The 16,424-nt window shown below is 33.3% G+C and overlaps 1 protein-coding gene across 2 annotated transcripts in view; it reads left to right on the forward strand.

Annotated features, from left to right (window-relative positions):
• Positions 1–16,424, forward strand: part of LOC124542911 (G-protein-signaling modulator 2) — a 40,464-nt gene that overhangs the window by 10,208 nt on the left and 13,832 nt on the right. The gene's annotated exons all lie outside the window — the stretch shown is intronic.

The following is a 16,424-nucleotide window of genomic DNA, read 5'->3' on the forward strand; positions in this document are numbered from 1 at the left end:
AAAATTCAAATGGAATATTATAAAAAATAATTGCCATCACGGGACGACCAACTAGAGTAAAATATCAACATTCATGAGCATTAAAAGCCCAATTTATAAATGTCGATTAAAACAAAAGAAAACATAAAAAAATAATTATAGAATAAATGAGGAAAATTCAAATGTACAAGTCCCAACACGTCAGCAACGTAGAAATAGGGCGATCAATAGTGTTATTATTATTATTAAAGCTTGTTTAATTCCATATAATTTATAAAACAATTACATAGGGATTAATTATTTCATATTTTCATCCATATTAGTAAATTATACTGCGATTATTATATTACAGACACATTATTATAATTTAATAACGTATAAATTTGAGGATGATTAATAAATTCAAATTAATCAAAAATTAATATTCGACAACCAATATTTCATCAAGCCGTTTTATTTTCGGTCTACCTTTTCTCCTTTTGTTTCTTGGTCCATGCCAGCCGTTTCTTTGTTTATTTGTCTACACATGTAATATGCCTTGTTCAATTCATTTTCTTTGGCCTAATTTAAATCAGTCGCAAATTAAAAATTCTTGATGGGTTTTCCATCAATTCCTTTCCACCCAAAGTTCAAAATTTTCGTTATACTGCTCCAAAGCAAAGATTTAAAGATTCTGTTTGACAAGATTACATAACCTTCTCTGACGCCACTACTAGTCTTTATTGTAGGGACTCGCTTGCTTTTTACTTTTGCAGTAGATGTCTTTTATAATAATTATAGTTTCAGAAGCTATTTCACACTTACTAAGACATTTCCAATTTAAAGTGTGAATTTGATCTGATGTTTAATTTTTTATCAAAAAAATACATTTTTATAAATATTCTCGCCAACATTTTTTTTTAATTTTTGCTATGCCGTACTTTATATAAGTGGTAAGAAAGTGCGCATCTTAACCGATGATTGCGCACAAGCGCCGCTGATTTATGTGCTTAATTTGTCTTTATAATTCATCTCGTGTTCAGCGGTGAAGGAAAACATCGTGAGGAAACCTGCATGTGACAAATTTCATAGAAATTCTTCTCCTCAAAGGGAGAGGCGGCCCTTAACCCAGCAGTGGTTAATTTACAGGCTGTTGTTATATATAGCGATGTGCTTCTGACAAATCCGTATTGTCCTGCCTACCTACCTTGAATTTCAATCAAATGCCGAGATTCCTGTATCCGCGTTAGGCGGTAAGCGTCAAAGGAATACGCGACTGTCAGCTCATATATATTGCCGGCCGAAAGTTCGAGAACATTTGTAAATAACTTTATCATCTCCAGTGGAATTCTCATTTGTCATCCATCGTAGATAAACTCAGCCCCGCAACGTACGCGGTTAGGAAAGTTAGACAGCTACCCGACATTGATACTGCTCGACCGGTATGCTTTAGATATGTTCATCGTATCCTGTTCTATGGTGTACCTTGTTAAGCAGACAGACAAAATAGCTATTCGTCCAAAAATGGATCTTTTGGCTATTTACAATTTCAAAACTAGAGACGCCTTTCTGGGTGCTTTAACGGTTGGCATACTTAGATTGATTTTATTTTTAAAGCAGTGATAAATATTGATTAACGTCATTTTTTTATGGAATAGGTTGGCGGACGAGCATACGGACCACCTGATGGTGAGTGGTCACCATCACCCATAGACAATGACGCTGTAAGAAATCAATGCGCCACCAACCTTGGGAAATAAGATGCTATGTCCCTTGTACCTGTAGATATACTCAATCACCCTTCAAACTGGAACACAACAATACTGCGTACTGTTGTTTAGCGGTAATTAATAAATATGTTTCATTTTAAAGGCAAACTATAATTTAAAAGGCGTGTTACTTTATAGCATTAAATTAATTCTCGTTCCTTGACTGGTTATAACAAAAAATGTATAATCAGTCAGGAAATAGGAATCGTTTTCGAAAGTACGAGAAGACAGTGAAAGTAAATTTAAAATCGGACGATTTCGAACCGTAACTTGTAAATTGATTTATTTGCAGTTGTATGTTATGCAGGGTCTCATTATCTTCCTGTAAATAAGTTTGTAAAACTGTAAAAACTTTTGACCTGCAGTGTACTTTTGTGCAAGCAAAGATGGGTTCAATCATTGAAATCGGTGTAAAACAAAACATAAATAAAAATAAGTGACTATCGGCAAAAATTGCAAGCCAGACATTGCCAATTATTCTAGAACAAAAATAGACTTCGATTACAAAATATATTTATTCGGGTTAAAATCTTTTGACATTAATTACATTACTTTACTTCCTCGCCTATCGACCGTTACCACCTCTTCTCACCTCTATTAGAGAGGACACGAGACGCTGGATTCTTATTATTTAAATACACAGGCAGCAAGGTTTGCGTCTAAAATTTCTAAGTAATATTAATTATTACAAAATAATACCTAAAAGGCGTTGAAGTATCCATACAGCGTTAAAGGGCATAATAATATTATAAGTATTATGACATTGCGTATTTAAAATAAACTAATAATAAATTTTAAATGTTTTAAACGCCGTTTAGTAATTAAGCTTTATTTATATCTAATAGTGAGTCTCCGCGAAACTTCGCGTTTGTTCAAAAGATTTTTCTTAGGAATTTCAGAACTTCCCGGAACTTCGGAATAAAGCTAATTGTTTAGGTAAAACTTTTTGTTCAAATCCAAATTATTAATAGGCTATGAAAGAATAATGTGTATACATTTCACCGGTCCACCTCACATAATTAATATAAATTTATCTCGATTTGAATGCAATAAAAGTTTTCACATCAGTGTTTTTGACGTCAGAAAGTATTGCTTCTTAAACAATTAATTAGCTGTCAATATTTCATAAGAAATTGATACGTTAGCGAAGGTGAAATGTGCGATTGATTTCGCTTCGTTAAATATTCAATTCGTACCGTATTCTATACTTATCTTTGTTGAAAATATAAATTTTAGTTCTCTTTATGATCGATACCCAACTATAATAGACTTAATCTGTCTAATAAACATTGCCTATGTATCTACGTACGAAATAGACCGCCGGATATATATAATAGGTATCTGAGCGTTACTCTATTCCATTTACAAAATATAATTTCGGTAAAGTTCGACGACCTCTAAGGTCGAGTGGTGTGTACACCGGTTTTCATGGGTACGCCACTCCGAGGACCAGGTTCGAATCCCCGCCGAGTCGATGAATGAATGAAAAAAATTTTGAAGATTACCATTAGTTTTCTATGTTGTCTTGGGTCTGGGTGTTTGTGGTACCTTCGTTACTTCTGATTTTCCAAAACACAAGTGCTTTAGCTGCTTACATTGGGATCAGAGTAATGTATGTGATGATGTCTCTTGTCTCAAAGTAATTTTTTTCTCGAAACTACGAGGAACTGTTATATTATTTAACTAGCTGTGCCCGCGACCTCTTACGCGTTTGAATTTAACAAAAAATTATGTTATTGTAGCCTAAGTAACGTCCTATCAGTTATCTGCCAGTGAAAAGTCCGTCAAAGTCTGTCCAGCCGTTCCAGAGATTGGCCGGAACAAACCGTGTACCGCAGTACCGTGTATAAATTTTTATTTAGTAAAAAAGGGCTATTTTAATATTACAAACAGACACTCCAATTCTTTTATATGTATAGATGATGTGATCGAATTGTAAACTACAATATGAAACTTTACGCATAATATGGTATCTGAAATATGATATACTAAACAATAACACTGATGTCAATATTTCCTCAGGTATCAGTGATTGAATAAAACAGTTGAATGGTTTTCGATATCGTCGGGAGCGTACTCAAATCCGAGACCCGGTATTTATTATTAACTTCTCAGTAACAAATATATAGGAAGGAAATGTGCTTTACTAGTTTAGTAGTAGACGTTGTTTTAGACCTCCGTGGTTGAGTAGTGTTTTTCATGGGACGCCATTCGTACGGGAATCGAACGTACTCGACGTTCGATTCCCGGCCGAGTCGATGCAGAAAATTCATTAGTTTACTATGTTGTCTTGGGTCTGAGTGTATGTGGTGCCGTCGTTACTTCTGATTTTCCATAACACAAGTGCTTTAGTTACTTATATTGGGATCCGATGTGAGTAAAGTATGTGATGTTGTCCAATATTTTTTTTTTTTCGTACATGGTCTAAAGTCTGCAAGCAATGCGTTGTGAAGTCACTGTTCCCGCATTAGTTAACCTGATTCATACAGAAACGTTCCTGGCTCCTTAATATCCGGGTCTTTGTTCCTTCATTCGATTACCTGTGTGGATATTCATTATTGAACGGTCTGAACAAATATCCAAGCTATATTATAATGAGAATTATTATTTTTATAAAAACATAAAATACTGCCATTACAACCTATTTTAATATTGAAGGGAATAGTATATTACAATCGACCATTTAATAAATATTTAAAATATATTAAATATCGAAGGATAATGATTAACCAAGTTTAATTTATTAATAACAAAATATTATTCAATTAATCAAGAATGAAACTAATAGAAAAAAATTGTTACCACCATGACAACCCATGATGCATACCGCTCCTTTTTACGACGTCTAAAAGGTAACCTCACTTGCTCCAGAATGTAGTCAACTACGTCACTCAGTTTTCGTTCTCCATGAATATATTAATTATTAAGAAAAATTGCATTCAATGTATCACGGCGTTTCGAGGTTGTAAGCAAATCTTTTACAAATCATAAATGTAATATGTGTATTTAATTTGGCTTCGTTATGTATACATGTAAATATCGCATCGAACCAGCAGTAATACTTGTTCCGAGTGTGTTGTTTGACGAACAGACATTCATTATAAATTGCATTAAATGGCGGCTCGTTGTGGGAAAGCCTGGAGCGATAGGATTTCCGTTTTGAAAATATCCGCCATCAAATGTTCATTTTGCTAAAGGACGTTTCTGTTTCATTGAATTAAATTCGCTACTTTGAACAAACAAATGCTTACATTGTAATGTGTTAGGGCAGGTCAGGTTTAGTAGGACATATATCCAAACTCAGCTACACAATTTCCTTTACCTAATTCTGCGTATGCTTGGATCATAATAGTTATTATGTAAAATGCTATTTGTTAACGTTTTAATATTTCATATGTACCTTTTTGCAGCACATAAAACTAATTTCTAGAGAGACTGACGAAATTTGTATATAAAAAACGATTATTTATAAATATAAATATTATAATATGCTTATAAATATTACAAACAGACACTCCAATTTTATTATACATATGTAGAATATATTAAACAAAAATAATGTCTGCGTCCTCATTAGTGATTCAATAATACTTTTCCTAGCACGTCAAAGCTTTTAATATCGAATGAAATTGAGACGATTACCGAAACATATTACTATAGTGTCACATGTGAAATCATAATATCCCTCTGAAAATAAACATTTGACGTTAAAACGGATTAGGTGATTTGCAGAGAAATCGTGAAATATATTAATGCGCAGGGTATTAAGTTATCACGATCGCATTTATAATATTGAAATGAAGTTCTCATTTCAATATAACTGTTTGGGATTTACTATTTATTTCGGATAACATTTTTGTAGCTGTCAGGTAATTCTTTTATTCGTAACACTATTGTATGTTTACTATTGAACATAATATTATTAATACAACTTTATATATATTTTGAAACCTGCTTTCTGTGTTTTGTGTTTGAAATTTGTTACTATTAAAGTTTATATGAAGGGGTCCAGCAATGTAATATTTTTTATAAAATATGCATTAGAACATTAAATAAATAAAAAATAAATTAACGTGTACATGTACAGATATGATTTTCAATGTAATATTGAAACATTCATCGTTAACTAGTCGGTCAAATACGATACTCACGTTTATTCAAAAGCTTTTTTTGGTATATCAAATCCTTTGAGAGGTTTTAATTTTATTTCATTTTAATGTAAATTGATGAAACTTTCCTTAAAAAAGTGAAATTCATTAGTTCTCTATAACTAGAATTTCTTTTTCGTTCTTTCAAGCAATGTTTAAATTTTAATAATTTAATAAATTACAAACAAGAATATTCTTTAATTTTCTGCACATACGGCTTAAGCTCTTCAAAATGTCACTATAACCGATCTTCTATACGCAGCTTAGTTTCTGATATAATTTTTGGGACAAAAAATGGCTTACGCTGTCAATATGTGTATAAGATGTACACACTGCCAATGACAACGTATTTTTATATTTTTTTTAATTTGAGTTTATTTAATGTAGTAATGACAAAGTATTGTGCAGTCCAGCCTCGTTTGTCCTACGCAGCTTTAGAATTAATGCATCATATAGTTTATTGTCAATGAATTACAGTCGAGTTTTGATCAATTGACAACCACTGGTTTAAATAGGTCAATACATTAAATTAATAGATATATGTTTTCAAGGTGTATCTGGGATAATCTGCTGCCTGTTCACGCATATATAGTATATTCAATAATATTTATAATATATGTAATATTTTTTATAAAATATGCATTAGGACATTAAATAAATATAAAATAAATTAACGTGTACATGTACAGATATGATTTTCAATGTAATATTAAAACATTCATCGTTAACTAGTCGGTCAAATACGATACTCACGTTTATTCAAAAGCTTTTTTAGGTATATCAAATCCTTTGAGAGGTTTTAATTTTATTTCATTTTAATGTAAATTGATGAAACTTTCCTTAAAAAAGTGAAATTCATTAGTTCTCTATAACTAGAATTTCTTTTTCGTTCTTTCAAGCAATGTTTAAATTTTAATAATTTAATAAATTACAAACAAGAGTATTCTTTAATTTTCTGCACATACGGCTGAAGTTCTTCAAAATGTCACTATAACCGATCTTCTATATCAACATATGTATAAGATGTACACACTGCCAATGACAACGTATTTTTATATATTTTTTAATTTGAGTTTATTTAATGTAGTAATGACAAAGTATTGTGCAGTTCAGCCTCGTTTGTCCTATGCAGCTTTAGAATTAATGCATCATATAGTTTATTGTCAATGAATTACAGTCGAGTTTTGATCAATTGACAACCACTGGTTTAAATAGGTCAATACATTAAATTAATAGATATATGTTTTCAAGGTGTATCTGGGATAATCTGCTGCCTGTTCACGCATATATAGTATATTCAAATAGAACTACCCAATAAAGGTTTGTATAAAAAATATTTGTCCAATATCGTGAATGTATCAACCCATGAAAATAATTCAAATGAAAACGCAACCTAATTACTAATAAAAAAAACTCGACGTAACTGTAAATTCGACATTTTTATCCATTGGAATGTACAAATGCGATATAGGATATATAAGACGCTTAAGACATCGATCTCTTCCAAGTTATCTTAAGACAACAAAACAAAACATTAATAGCAAAATGTAGTGATGATTTCATTGTAAATATGCCAACGGAGAATAGATTATATCAAGAAGAACCAGCAAGGAACCCAGTGCGTAGTTTCACCATTTTAAAATACGAAGTTTATGTCAATAAATTACAACTAAACTTTAGATATAGAAAAAAATACTAATACACACTGTTTATCATTAATTTAATCTGTATTGAGCAATATGCGTTATTTAAGTTTGTTAATAGGCCAAGTTATAAATAACCATGGAATCTTATTATAGAAACGAATACCGTGCCCCGGGAAGGATGTATTAACTTTGCGAAGTCGGAAACCAGGTGTTATTAGTTTACCTTTTCAGCTCGTGTCTATAATTATTGTCGCCGTTTTTTTCGAAATTCGACTATATTAATGTGACTATATTATAAATATGCCTAAGTGGTTTTTAAGCTTCCAAGAATATGTAAATTTACATATTTTTTTTTGCACACGTTAAGTATCGTTATAAAGCAGTACCAATTGAAACGCGACATAGATATTGATTTTGTATTTTTCGTTGTCTTTGGTAGGTATAAATACTTTAATTCATAGAACAGTTCGGTTTAATAGGACGTCGTTCAAATGCTGATGCTGGATTAGTCATCTTAGATATATGATTTATCCTATGCATCGTATATGCATACGAGTAATCATAGGATCTCTGATTATTCACTGTGTTCGATTTTGAACACCCTAAAACATTAACGTGTCAACGTTATAGCTCTCGTTTTCTCTCATTGTTTCATACTTAAATGAAGTAATTCAACAGGAGAGTCTATTTATGACAACTGTCCGAGTCGTCTGGATCGGTACTAAGAATAGGTGTTTCACACGGTCCCACATTAGGTTGTTATATATTTGATAATAAAGGATTCTTTAAGAGATAGGATTCGTAGATGGATTTTTATATATCATTTTTTTGCCAAATAGAAATTATTGGCGTTATTATCTCATCCAGTACAATGTGTTCCTAAAAATAATAGTTTTTAAGTTGCGCTTGTAACATCAATTTCAATTAATGGTTTTATAATAAGTTATCGTGTGTCATCTAGAGTCTTAAACTGCTTCAGTTGTATTCTTTGTTTTTCATAGTTAGCGCTAAAGCGGTATATTTGATTTTTATTTTATTATATCCAACTAATAAGATCGTGAAATTAATTACACGCTGTGTGTTAAATGTTTGTATAGAGAAAATCTGCTGTTTCGATCTTTATTCTAAAATGACATTTGAATTTAACGATTGATAGCTTGGCCTAGATATATTTGTATATATTTGTCGCGGTAACATGCGTAAATGATGTGGCACCCGCCGAAAGCCGAAGAGGGTACCGCTGATTTTTTTGGTGGGTAAACCTGGTACTGGCCTGGGCCAGTACCTGGGTGCACTCGGAGTAAAGAGCTCCGGGGAGACGACCCCTCCACCCCCCCTACCACTTAACATCACGTGGGAGAAGCGCGTAATGCGTTTTTCTAGAGAGTAAAGGAAAAAAAATGATATATTTTACACTACATAAATTAGTCTAATAACCTGCACCGCAATATTCAGAAATTTTATTTAGAGGCTCAATGTGTTTTTTATTACAACTCCTATGAACTTTATTACGGCTAGCTGATCGACTACAAGCGACATCCATACAAATCGCAGACTGAACATTTCAACAACATAATATCTGAAAATGATGAATACTCGGAATGTACAGCAATATATATTCCATCGCTTTATATTCCAAGAATCATATAATATAACATTTCGTTGAAAATCATTATATTTTGATGACGATAAATAAAAATATTTTTCATTGTATCGAATTCGTGGCAAATGTGAAAAACAAAATTAATTGTTACTGAAACTTTATTATAATTATTTGTTATTGGAGCCATAAATCAATTAATATTATTTTAATTATGTTACATATCAAATTTAAGTTTGGCAGTTATTTTTTAAATATACGCTGAAAGTCTGATCTTATTTCGGTCATCGGCTCTGCTTTAGTTATAATAATTTGATGTTTTTACAGAAAAGCAAATTTAAAATTATATTATATATATTAGTATTTGGTGAAATATAAAAGACGTCGCGGTGCCCACTCTAGAACATGTTTTCCCCAACGGTTGTCGGTTCTACGACAAATATGACCAGCCCACTGCCACTGCAGCTTACTAATCCGGTGGGCTATGTCGATGACTTTGGTTCTTTGACGGATCACCTCATTTCTGATGCGATCCCTCAGAGAAACGCCATTGGTAACGAAGACAAGTAATAGTTCATTATAGTTAATATGTTTAACCAGAATATATACTCCTTTATGCGTTAATATGCGTTGGTGTTTACATCATCATCATCAGTTGGTGGTAGGGCTTTGTGCAAGCCCGTCTGGGTAGGTACCACCCACTCATCAGTTATCCTACCGCCAAATATCAGTTCTCAGTATTGTTGTGTTCCGGTTTGAAGGGTGAGTGAGCCAGTGTAACTACAGGCACAAGGGACATAACATCTTAGTTCCCAAGGTTGGTGGCACATTGACGATGTAAGGAATAGTTAATATTTCTTACAGCGTCATTGTCTATGGGTGATGGTGAGCACTAACAATCAGGGGGCCCATATGCTCGTCCGCCAACCTATACCATAAAACAAAAAAAAAACAAACCACACCACAACAGCCTGTAAATTAAAAGCCTGAGAAGGTTTGGAACATATTCCACCACGCTGTTCCAATGCGGGTTGGTGGAATACACATGTGGCAGAATTTCTATGAAATTTGTCACATGCAGGTTTCCTCACGATGTTTTCCTTCACCGCTGAGCACGAGATGAATTATAAAGACAAATTAAGCACATGAATCAGCGGTGCTTGCCTGGGTTTGAACCCGCAATCATCGGTTAAGATGCACGGGTTCTTACCACTGGGCCATCTCGACTCAAAAAAAAAAAAAACAAACATCATAACATACCGATGCATTAGCTTAGGCTTGATAGTGTTCTAACGTTCGTCGTGATGGATGGTCGCTTGTGATTTTGACATGATTTTTACCTACACTCTTTTTCTCCTTGGAAGTCACTAGCAAATTGTGTGTTGCACTAAAATCGCCATCTTTTATTAAACCGCCCGCTCCACCATAGGCGAACGACACCTACAAAAACTCTTCATCGTCAAACTAACGGATGTTGTAAAATCACTGTATTTAAAAATTGTTTTTTTTTTCTTTTTATAAAACAATGTTTAAAAACAATTGATAAATTTAATGAAAATTATTTAAAAGCACAAAATTGCAAAACTGAATTGCAATAGCATTATCTAATTAGTGTCTGAATAACTAATTTCATAAATTAATTTAGCTAATTAAACTATTCTTATAAGTATCGATACTGACTCATAGCAATTAATAAATCAGTACCGTCAATATTATAATCACACAATCATTTTTGACACTAACAATAATTAGTTAAAGAACAGTATCAGCCTTATCAGCTAAATAATATTCGCGTCGACATAAATTTTGCATTAAAGTATATAAATATAAAAAACACATGGTAGAGATCGGTTGTGCTACATCACATACGTTTTAAACGATGATTGCGGGTTCAAACCCAGGGAAGCGCCACTGAATTTTCATGTGCTTAATTTATATTTTACTTTCGAGCTTGTGAAACCTGCATGTGTCTAATTTCAACGCAATTCTGCCACATGTAAACCCACTAACACGCACTGGAGTAACTTAGTGGAATATGTTCCTAACCTTCTCCTCCAAAAGGAGAAGAGTTCTTAGCCATCTTGCAAAAACTGTTGCAACACGTTTTTTTTTTTATGGAATAGGTGGCAAACGAGCAGGAGGCTCACCTGATGGAAAGTGACTACCACCGCCCATGGACACCTGCAACACCAGGGGGCTTGCAGGTGCGTTGCCGGCCTTTGAGAAAGGAGTAGGCTCTTTTCTTGAAGGTTCCCATGTCGTATCGGTTCGGAAAAACCGCCGGCGAAAGCTGGTTCCACAGAGTGGTTGTGCGAGGCAGAAAATGTCTAAGAAATCGCGCTGTTGTGGATTTTCGGACATCAAAATGGAATTTTTATAGTAATATAATGAGTTAAACTTTCTCTGCTTGCCATATGTTTAATAAGACATTATGGTCATTATTTTTATAAATATAAAAGGCCAGTGACCGAGCGATGACCCCACCAAAATGTGGGGGGGAAGCCGCACACTGACACCGATCCGTGGGAGGAAGCTTCGGCGTCAATGCGTTTAATAACAGGTAACGTGATTTCTGAAACTGAACTCTATGAGAGTAATGTATGTATTATGTATATCTGTAAAGAAAATCTGATAAGAAATACTCGTAAAACGATTTGAGCAGAAATCCCTTTTTGCCGTTTAGAATCTTTTTAACTAGAACATTGACCTGTTAAATTGTACTGTGAACAAAAATTGTGCAAACAAAGACGCTATCTCTGATCGAAAAAGCCGCCTCGTAACAGCGCTTATCTAAAATAATCGCTAAACATCATATATATCACGCATCCATTGTTCAGTCATTTTTAGACTGTTTCGTCTCGAGCGACATTAGTACAAGCCTCTCAACTGTTATTTCTGTATCGATAGTGTTCAAGAAATCATGTTTTTTATATTCGGAAAGTGTTGATTTAAGTGTAATATTGTCACTGCGGGATGTCTAATACTGAAGAAAGGTAATCGGTTTCGTATATAACATTGTTAGTTAAAAAACTCGTGAATAATATCTGTTTTAAAATGTGAAAACATATTTTAATCTCAAGATTTTATTACTAAGTAAATATTTGTAAATTGTTTCTCAAAAACAATTGACATTAAAAAGTACTGCGTAATATGTTAACGTAAGCTTCACTTATACATAATCTGTTATTTTGTATTAATTTTATTGTTGCGTCGTTGTGTTCCAAGATATTCGTGTAAATAAAACACTTGAGATTTTCTCGTACTTAAAATGTGTTGTTCATTATCGATAAGTTAGCGCTCGCGACTGTCTGTGTCAATCAAAAGTTGTATTTTTTTTTTGCTTTAAAATAAATAGAACTGACAATTCGTCGTCCCACAACTGAGCTAAATATCCAAGCCATATATTTTTTGATGATTTTCTTAAAGAAATGCAGGTTTCAGCACGACGTTTTCTTTGATCGTAGATCACGCAATGAATAATAAACACATGAAAATTCCGTAGTTCTTCCCCTGTTTCAACTCGCCTACGATTGAGATTGTCGGGTTCTGACCACTGAGTTATCTTGGTACCAAAACAACTATGTTAATTAAGTCGCTTGGAATGTAAAAGTCACGCTAGTAACGAATATTCCGTCTGAAAGGACACGAAATTTATTATTAGTTCCCTGAAAACAAGCAACATCATATTGCCCGAACGCTATTTATACTGAGTCGTTGCAGTTTGGAAGCTACATTAAATATTATTCGTTGCCAATCCTTCGAAATGCTTTTACCGGTAAACTGTTTCCAGGCCCCCAAAAGGGCCGAGGTGCTTACCTGCCCGGAGGATTTGTTTATCGAAAATTCTCGGAGTATAGTAGGATCAATGGTTTCAGTGTGTTGATATTGGACGGCTATATGGAAATCCAGCATTTGGTACATTTGCAGAGAGTATCTTGCAGCTACAATTTATTATTATTTATGATTATTTTTTTTATTCACACTGACAAATATGTCAAAATATGACAATACAACATTCATAAATCGCAAATTGCAGTTATACATTACATATTAGCTGAGTTAGTACTTGGAATGTTTGAAACATTTCTTACATGCTTTCAAGTATACAAATATAACTGATACATAGCTGACTGGCCTTGTAAAATTAACTGTTAAATTAACTGTAGCGATTTCCGGCTTTGTTTAAGCCCGTCTGTGTAGGTACCCACTCATCCTATATTCTACCTCCAAGCATCAATACTTTGTATTGGTATGCTCTGGTAATACTTTATATGGTTATAAATAATCTTATTAGTGATATGACGTCCGACAGAGAACTATGGGAAGAGAAGACCCCAAATAAAATTGGGGTAAATGCAAGAAAATGATGATATATTCTGGTTTGAAGTGTAAGTGGGCCAGTGTAACACATACTCGTAAGTTCCCATGGTCGGCGGTGCATTGGCGATTATAAGGAATCGCTAATACTTCTAATAGGGGTGATGTCGATATTATTGACAATTAAAAGAAAAAGGGTTCAAGTTATAGAAAAAAAACACATAAAAGTGTGATTTCAATTATTGAATTACATGATGGTGCCATAGTACAGAATTTTAGAATGTAGATGAAGATGCTCTTTCTTATGATATCGGTAGGCGGACGAGCAAATAGTCACCTGTTGGTATGTGGCCATCGCAAAAAGACAATGGCGGTGAAAGAAATATTAGCCATATACATATATTCGCCACCATTTTTTGAACTAAGATGTTATGTCCCTTTTGTCTGTAGTTACACTGTCTGTATTCACCTTTCAAACCGGAACACAACAATACTTAGTACTGCTCTTTGGCGGTAAAATATATGATGAGTGGGTGGTACCTACCCAGACAGCCTTAAACAATGCCCAACCAACAAGTATTCTCTATCACCGAGTAAAAGATGTTGTTTACTAATGTAATTAAATTACATTATAAGGTGCACATTATCTGTTACACAGATCAAAACAATTTGAATGCTACATTTTTATAACTATCAATATACTATTTACATCAAAATAAAGAAACCGAAAGTGAGAACGTCACTTACAAAAAACATTCAAAAAATCCTAATAAACGATCAGCGGCAATGGAAAACCCTTCTTAAATAGTGTAATGACAATTTTCAATGTGACTACGTCTGCGTATTTACAAGCATACTTGCGTAATACTTTATGTTACTTCTTGTTTATTCTTATTTATACTTATTGATGTGGGAGTTTTCATATCGTTTTGCATCTCAGAAGTTATCAATAGGAAAATTCCATTAATTGACTTGTCGCTTTTTCAAATTAAATTTCTGTTAAAATTACTTTCAATCAATAATGCACCTTTTTAAAAAAGAAACTATTGTTTCTTGAATATAGCTATTCGACTTAAGTACTTCTTTTAGAAACAGCTTTATTAAGTTCCAAAGTAATGTAAGTAAGTTTACGTCCAATTTCATCCTAGATCATGCTTATAAGTCTATTAAAATTTCGGATGTTTTGATTATTATCGGAGTTAATTTGTTAGAGGCTGACTTTCGTCAATTTACACAGAAGTTACATTTAACGCTTCCGCTTGGCCAGACAGACAGAAAACGCTACGGATAGATAATGGAAGGGAGAGAGAGTGTTACCAACAGTTGAATGTTTAATGCAGTACGAAATCCTCTGTCATGGTAAAAATAGATTTTCATTTTTAGAGATTTTGAGTTAGAGTTTAATTAGTACAATTCAAAAATCGAATTGAAAACATTTGCTAATAATGTTACTATGATTGAAGATAAAATTATGTTTGTAAAAAATTGCTTCATAATTTCAAAGAGTTTTTATTAGGTGGTACGTAGGAGGAGCTACGGCTTTGTCCGAGCCCACCTAGGTACTACCCACACATACAGCGATACTTTGAAGCGATTATTAGTGAGCCTCTTGGCTCACTGCTTCTTATATTAATTTATTATATTAAAAAATCATAAACATTTAATATTAAAGTTATTAATTTCGGGACATTGTCTACGAATGTCTTGTTCACGAGACTCGTGTACAAGACATTCGTAGACAATGTCGAAATATCGAGCTCCACCGAACAAAAATAAAAAACATGGTAAATATCCCGAAATTAATAACTTTAATAATAAAAATAACCATGTTAGTTTAAAATCCTATATAAACATTTAATTGCGTAAGTATATAATATTAAAAAAAAATACTTGGTGGTAAAACCATTTACATGTCTATCTAGGTCCCACCTACTAATTCCAACTCTACGTAACCCTTGCTACGTAGCGCCGCACTTTTAGTGGAGTAGCTTTTATAAGCTACGTATTGGCGTACTACGTATTCACAAGGAACGAGCTACGAAGCTACGCCTCATCTCGGCGTCGTTTCCTTAATACATATCACAAACATAAGTTGCTAGGCAAAATAAATTAATATTATGTAATTGTATTTGATTTTGTTAACGTCTATTTAGTTCCAAATTCATTTCGATTTAGACAGTGAAAGAATACTTCAAAACAGCCTTAGCATCTCTGTAAAATCGTACACACTTTTGTCACAGAGCTGGCAATTTTACTAGCCTTTAAAGGTTACACTTTGAAGTGTTTGTATGAAACATACTTATTACATAAACAAAGAAAAATAGTATTATATTGTTATACAATAATTGCATAACTGAGTTATGCAACGCTGTAAACAATTAATTTTAAATTATTACAGAATGCTCAGATCTTTTTATACATGTTCTCCGATCCTTTGTCAGACGTGTTCTAACCACACCCCTTGTCGTAGGTCGCTTTGACGGGAGGCGTATATCGTCTGTACACAATATAAAATTATTACGCTCACGTTTTCAAAAACGAAATAAATATTTACCCGGCCATGCGGAGTTAAATGCACTCTTGATTTTATTGCAACAGCAAAACTCACGCAGACAGATTTTATGAATAACAGAATCCTGTGGTATTTATTAATCAACTCTGATTTCATATTTTCTCCATAAGCGTTCAACGAACGTACAAAAAATGTCTACCAGATGGAAAAGAGACCTTACAATAATTAAAAATTGATTTTTTCTTTTAAATAAATTGAGACGTACATTAATACCAGATTCTAGAATGTGAGAAGTCTGTGTTGAGATATCAAATTTAAATTTATAGCATTTTTAATATTATTTATCTTAATCGAATATCATACTATATATTCAATATAAGTACCGTGCGCTATATAAAGAGTCGAGATGGCCCAGTGGTTAGAACGCGTGCATCTTAACCGATGATTGCGGGTTCAAACCCAGGCAGGCACCAC

The sequence above is a fragment of the Vanessa cardui genome, chromosome Z, assembly GCF_905220365.1.
Source record: "Vanessa cardui chromosome Z, ilVanCard2.1, whole genome shotgun sequence".
Classification (NCBI taxonomy): Eukaryota; Metazoa; Arthropoda; class Insecta; order Lepidoptera; family Nymphalidae; genus Vanessa; species Vanessa cardui.